This window comes from Scylla paramamosain, chromosome 19 (assembly GCF_035594125.1).
Source record: "Scylla paramamosain isolate STU-SP2022 chromosome 19, ASM3559412v1, whole genome shotgun sequence".
Classification (NCBI taxonomy): Eukaryota; Metazoa; Arthropoda; class Malacostraca; order Decapoda; family Portunidae; genus Scylla; species Scylla paramamosain.
This window is the reverse complement of record NC_087169.1, coordinates 3,466,093-3,473,521: the sequence shown is the minus strand read 5'-3', so window position 1 is coordinate 3,473,521 and position 7,429 is coordinate 3,466,093. Positions and strand designations below refer to the sequence as shown.

The window sequence follows — 7,429 nt, the reverse complement described above, 5'->3', positions numbered from 1 at the left end:
GTAAATACAGACTTAAAGCTTTTATTCAGTATCTCAGCCATCTCTTGTGTGGTTTCATAAATTTCTCCATTTTCCTTCAGCTTTGTAATAGTATCTCTATGCTTTATTTTTCCATTTACATATCTATAGAAAAGTTTGGGTTCTTCTTTACACTTTCCAACTACATCTCTTTCAAAATTTCTTTCTTTTTCTCTTCTTATTTTAACATAATCATTTCTAGCTGTCCTGTATTCTTCTCTATTTATCTCTTTCCATTGTTTCCTCATTTTTTTCCATGCCCTCTCCTTTTTCTTTTTTGCCTCTGCACACTTTGCATTAAACCACACTTTCTTATTTTCTTTTACCTTATATCTTGACACATATCTTTCAACACCTCTAAACTTGCTTAAAAACACTTCATATTTTTTCTGCACCTCCATACCTCTTAATAAATTATTCCAATCAAGCTCTCCATAGAATTTCTTTAACCCTGTAAAGTCTGCCTTAGCATAATTTTTTCTCTCATTTTTATATTCCTCATTGAATTTTGGCACTTCTTCTTTGATCTCTATCTCCATCTTCACATGATCAAGAGTGTGTGTGTGTGTGTGTGTGTGTGTGTGTGTGTGTGTGTGTGTGTGTGTGAGAGAGAGAGAGAGAGAGAGAGAGAGAGAGAGAGAGAGAGAGAGAGAGAGAGAGAGAGAGAGAGAGAGAGAGAGAGAGAGAGAGAGAGAGAGAGAGAGAGAGAGAGAGAGAGAGAGAGAGAGAGAGAGAGAGAGAGAGAGAGAGAGAGAGAGAGAGATGACAGGCCACTAAGGCACAATATGCACAATGCACACACTGACCTGACCCTCTGATGTGCAAGGTCATGCCGCCCCGTCACTCAGCACACTCGGGCTTCTGCCAGTAATGGATGCCCCCAAGGCTGTCCCTGAGAGGTCATAACAGGTCACATAAGAGGTGACATATAAGAAGTCATACCTTTATGAAGAAATTTACAAGTTTATAGTAAAAATTTTCAGATGTTTTTAAGAGTGTGTGTGTGTGTGTGTGTGTGTGTGTGTGTGTGTGTGTGTGTGTGTGTGTGTGTGTTTCCAGATTTCTGCAGTACTTTGCAGGAAACTGTTCTTCTTAATATCCTCCTACACACACCTTTCTTCTTCATCTTCTCATGCCCTCTCGTGCTTCTAAAGTCTCTCACCACCAAATTACTCTGGTCCAATTTTTCACAGTCTGACAAAATCCAATATAATGCCATCAGATCACCTCTCTCTCTTCTCTCTTCCAAGGGAGGGTAGGTTTAGTTTTAGTCTCTCTTCATATGATAAGTCTGATAGGGTCAGAGGCAACTTTGTCGCTGCTCATTGTATTCTTTCTAATTTCTTTATGTCCCTTTTAGTGCTGGGAGACCACATCGCTGCTGCATATTTCAAACTAGGTCTTATCATTGTCAGTTACATCCCTAATCATCTCTTCATCCAGGTAGTTGAATGTTGTTCTTATGTTTCTCACCAGATTATATGTTTCCCCTGTCTTTCTTCTTACATGTACCTCTGAGGACAACTTATCGGTGACAGTAATTCCAGGGTCTTTCTCTTTACTCTTCACTTTTATTTCCTCATTACCCAATTTATAACTGAAGACTGGCATCACACAACTATGCCCAAACTTCAGCACTCCTCATCTTTTTATGTTAAACTCCATTTTCCAAGTGTCACTCCAATCCCAAATCACATTCAGATCTCCCTGTAGAGCTTCACATTCCTCTGTCCTCTCCACTTTTCCCATCAATTTTGCATCATCAGCAAACAGACTCATGTAACTATTCACCCCTTCCATCACATCATTCACACAGGTAGCAAACATGACTGGTGGTAGTACTGAACCCTGCAGAACACCACTAATTACCTCTCTCCATGATGACTTTTTATCTTTGACCACTGTTCTCATTTCCCTTCCTCTCAGAAAGTCACTGATCCAATGTAGGAGTGCTCCTCTCAGCCCACCAGACATTTCTCATTTTCACAACAGTCTGCTGTGAGGCACCTTATCAAAATAAACACAATCTGCCCATCCCTCTCTTTCTTGTACCATATCTATGACTGAAGTAGAAGCACCTTAAATTTGTTATACATGACCTTCCTTTCCTAAATCTGAATTGTCTGTCTGTTAATATTTCTCTCTTTTCCAGATATTCACTCCATCTTTGCTTCACTATTCTTTGGCACAATTTTGCCACTACATTTGTTAATGATGGTGGTCTATAATTAAATGGTTCTTCTTTGCTTCCACTCTTATATATGGGGACTATACCTGCTTTTTTCCAATGTTGGGCACCACTCCTTCCCTTAATGAAGTTATGATGAGTTTGTAAATCATGTGCAGGTTGATCTCTGCATTCCTTCACCACCCAATCAGACACTCCATCAGGTCCCTGTGCCTTCCTCACATCCAAGTCTTCCATCATTATTCTTACCTCATCCACTGTTACCTCAATCTCACTCACTCTTCTACTCTCACATCTGCCGTCACCGGTCTACCAAATGTTCCCTCTCCAGTGAAGACACTTTGAAAGAAGTCATTCAAAACCTCTGCAATTTGTGCTTCTTCTTCAACATGTTTGCCATTTATTTTCAGTTTGTTGAACCCATTCTTATTCTTCATTTTACCGTTCTATAGAACATCCTTGGTTCATTCTTACATATGTCTATAATATCTTTTCATGAATTCTTTATTTCTTCCCTCCTTAGAGTGTTCATTTCTCTCCCTTTTATATGTTGACTCCACTCACACTCACTTACATACGTACATACGTACTGCTCATCTACCCTCCCTCCCTCCTTGTCTTCCTCCTCCTCCCTTTCTGCCATCTCTCCCATAACTCCTCTGCTTTTCCTTCCTTCTCCCTTGTCTCCATATCTCCACTTACCTCTTTCTCTTTCTCTTCTCTCTCCCTAACCCAGCCACCCTCTCTCTCTCTCTCTCTCTCTCTCTCTCTCTCTCTCTCTCTCTCTCTCTCTCTCTTTTCCCACACACACACACACACACACACACACACACACACACACACACACACACACACACACACCTTTTTTCCATCTGGTTTCTTCTGCAACATAAAAACCACATCCTTCTGATATTAGTACTTAATTCTCCTCAGAGCCACCACCACCACCACCACCACCACCACCACTGCCACAACCACTATCATTATTTTCATCTTTATCTTTACTCAGGTGGTGTTGTTGTGGTCTCCAGGGGCATTTTCATGACTGACAATGCAAGGATTTTGCAAGAGAGAAAGAAAATGCCCCATGAGAATTTTGGTGATCATCTGTATGGCCTTTGAAAATGTTTTTTTTATGAGAGAGCAAAGCATTAAGAATACAAACAAGATAGAATTAAGCTAACACAGGAAGCTGGTAAGTTAGTTTGTTGTATACTAAATGCAAGGTCTTGTTTCTGGAAAGTTGTGCTTCAGGTTCAAACCAGTGACTGTCAAGATTAACACATCTTCCTCATAAAACTTTTCCTAGACTGCAGTATACTATGATAGACACAAACACATACAAAAATAAATATTACTACTACTACTTTTCTCCTGTAAGAGGAGCACTGGCCAGGGGCAACACAAATTTTGAATAAAAAAGAAAAAAAAAGCCCCAGTGTTACTACTACTCCAGTAGTAGTAAAACTATATAGACTACAGACAAATGAGTAGTAAATACAACATCAAATCAATCCTTTAGGACCAAACCTAGGCATGTTAATACATCACTGGAATTCTGTCTGCTGCTGATCCCGTCATACAGAATCCATTAGCTATTTGTGGTGGGTTCCCACGGCAGAGGCTTCACGCAGCAGCAGCACCACCACACAAGAAGCAGGCACACGCACCACACTCAGCCAGGAATGCACTTTCCAAGGCAACTGTGGATAATGAATAAAGAAAAAATAATAATTAGCCTTGAATTGATTTTCCAGAGCACCTGTGAACAGAGAAGAAATGAATAGAATAGTAAATACTTCAGAACAGTAAATGTGGCTACATTTCAACATATTTTTTACCTGGCTGGTCTCACAAGAGAGAACCCCTTCAGGGCCAGTTCAGGGTCAGCTCACCACCACTATCAAAAAGACACCAAAGTCTGTACATGCTTATCTAACTGCCTGGCAAGTGTGCCATCAGCCCAAGACAAATAATAAATCTGACTAGCAGCACAGCATGTATGTCACCAGCAAGAATCAAACAGATGTACATCTGAGAAATTGGACAAACTGTACCTAAAACCATCAACAGAATTAGATTCAGGCACACTGTTAGCAAGAAAATTCCAGATTTTCATCACTCTTGAGAAAAATGTGTGCCTGGCATCACAACTATAAGGAATGCTGACAGAAGTGGCTCAGATAAACAGGTCTGCTGCATTAATTGTATGGACGGCCTCTAGTGCTGACAGCAGTGGCCGAGGTGTACAAGTCTGTTGCATTAATTTGTATGGAAGGCTTCTAGTGCTGATAGAAGTGGCTGAGATGAACAGGTCTGCTGCATTAACTGTATTGACGGCCTCTAGTGCTGACAGTAGTGGCTGAGATGTACAAGTCTGTTGCATTAACTGTATGGACGGCCTCTAGTGCTGACAGTAGTGGCTGAGATGTACAAGTCTGTTGCATTAATTGTATGGATGGCCTCTAGTGCTGACAGTAGTGGCTGAGGTGTACAAGTCTGTTGCATTAATTTGTATGGATGGCCTCTAGTGCTGACAGCAGTGGCTGAGATGAGCAGGTCTGCTGCATTAACTGTATGGATGGCCTCTAGTGTTGACACAAGGGGGCTGAGGTGAACAGTGATTGGGGAGAGTCCATGAAAATATCTTCCAAATTTAATAATAAGATCAACCCGTAATAGTTTCTCCCTTAGAGTGAATACAAGTTCAAGGTTTTAAAATGCTGATCATGACATGTTCTCAAATCCTTGAATTCTTTTCGCCCACTGTCTCTTAACTGACTCCAATAGTCTGAGATCAGAGACACAACCAGAATTCCAGGCTGCAGAATAAGCATGGCAGGCTTGAGAGAAACCACAGATGACGTTTACTAGCCAATACCATCCCAGCCACCATCTAACTCACACCTTGCACAAGGAGGGATCTCAGAAGTAGCAGAGAGAGAGAGAGAGAGAGAGAGAGAGAGAGAGAGAGAGAGAGAGAGAGAGAGAGAGAGAGAGAAAAAACAAAGAAAAGTTAATTACCAAACAAGACACAATACAAATTATACTCAGTAGAAAGAAGAATGAAAAATACCAAATTATAAATATGTGGAAAATAATTATTGCTAACCAGACTGTCCCACCCAAATCTGAACCCATCACATGCACTCACTCCAAAGCACGATCAGGAAGGAATAAGCGTGGCCACCCCACCTCCCTTCAAACTGCCACACCAGTATCAGAAGCCTCCAGCATAGCAGTGTTGCAACAAGGGACACCCACCTGTTCACCTCCCTCCCGGCACACACCGTGACATGAAGGGCGTGAATACCAAACACTTACAGAGGAAGCTGGACAAATTCCTGGTCACAATCCCCACCCTGTCAGGAAGCGAACACAACACTGGCCAAGGTTGTCTCTGTCACTGGACTTTCTTTCAAGACAAGCAGTTTTGTTGCTTTACGAATGGCGCCACACTTGTTAGGCGTGTCCGATAATCTGGTACATGTAACAGTGCATGTTCCACTTGAGTTTGGTTGCGTGACACACAGCACATGTCAGGCAGAGCGGAGGGCTACGGTGTCACACCGCCTGTCTCCGCCTGCCGCTGCTGGTGTCATCTTCCTAGCTGTCTGCTCTTTGTTTACAAATGAAAGCCGAATTGCTGTGAACACTTTAAAGATCTGTTTCAACCCTATATTTGACTAATCTTTTAACCAAGTCTTCAGCCATGTTCCTCTTCCTCTCTAGGGCTGCAATGATGCCCCTGCATCATCACTTTTATGCTCTGGGGGTTTCCTGTGAGCCAACCACAGGCTTGGTGGCTGCCCTGCCTTTTTCAGGAAGGCACAAGTGAGGCGGGTGACTGCAGCCTGTAGTGAGGGGTGTACGCCCCCCCCCCCTCGCCAGCTGGATCAGCAGGTCAAAGGTATTAACGCCCAGGGCCAGCAGCGGAGACTGTTGGGCCAATGGCCTTGCAGTGACCAGCAACTGAATATATCTCGCTGGGAAACACTTAAAACACTTTATTACGCTTACCTATAAATTCACACTTAATTATGATTCCATAGAGAAAGACTGGCAGACATCACATATATAAATATAGCTTTTTTGGTCATGAACTTAAATCTATAATATTCTAAATACACATATAGAAAACATATACATTTTAAATGCAATGAAGAACATTATATATATATATATATATATATATATATATATATATATATATATATATATATATATATATATATATATATATATATATATATATATATATATATATATATATATATATATATATATATATATATATATACACAAATAATAGAAATATAAACTTCCATGTATAAATATTATATATACATAGTAACAGTAATAGTAATAATGATAATAATAATAATAATAATAATAATAATAATAATAATAATAATAATAATAATAATAATAATAACATTGACAGACAGTAAAGGTAATTACAATAATAAGAGGAATATTGAAAATTAATAATAATAATTGTGGATAAAAAGAGTAATTGGAGGGTAAATGCTTCTTAGATATATAATAATAATTGTGGGTAAAAAGTATAATTGGAGGATGCATACATCTATCAATACATCTATCAACAATACATCTATCAACAATACATCTATCAAGTCAGTGCTGCATCACCAACACTACATCTATCACTAGAAGCTACACTATCACATACACTGGTCATCACACGCCAGGCTGACAAAAAAATGAGAAGAAGCAACACCTAATCCAGTATACACCAAATAAAACACTTCACTACCACATACACTCGTCATCACATGCAAGGCTGACAACACACAGCTTCACAAGTTTGGGCATCCACTACTGCGCCCTGAGTCGTGGTGTTGCCTGGAACTAGACAGGTGTCATCCTTGCAAGGCAGCACCATGCGGCACAGACAGGGGACGCGAGGGGAATGTAATACTGACACAATATTGAACAAAACAACAAATCATACATACATTAAATAATTACATTAAAATACAGCATATATTGTTTTTATCTTCTATTTTCCTTCGTCACTTAACCCAACCTATTATCTTCACCCGATTGTCTTCTTATTCCCTCCTACTATCGATCCCCTGATAAACCTAAATCTAAACGTAAGAGAAGAGAAGAAAAGGGAAGAGAAGAGAGAACAGAAGAGGAAAGACAAGAGAAGAGGAGAGGAGAGGAGAGGAGAGGAGAGGAAAGAGAAGAGAAGAG

General features: G+C 40.2%; 1 long non-coding RNA gene across 1 annotated transcript; it reads right to left on the bottom strand.

Annotated features, from left to right (window-relative positions):
* Positions 1-412: 412 nt before the first annotated feature.
* Positions 413-5,993, bottom strand: LOC135110035 (uncharacterized). The gene is made up of 3 exons (XR_010273050.1): positions 5,531-5,993; positions 3,737-3,909; positions 413-910 (listed from the first exon to the last, which is right to left on the bottom strand). It is a non-coding gene; the product is annotated as an uncharacterized LOC135110035 (long non-coding RNA).
* Positions 5,994-7,429: the final 1,436 nt, after the last annotated feature.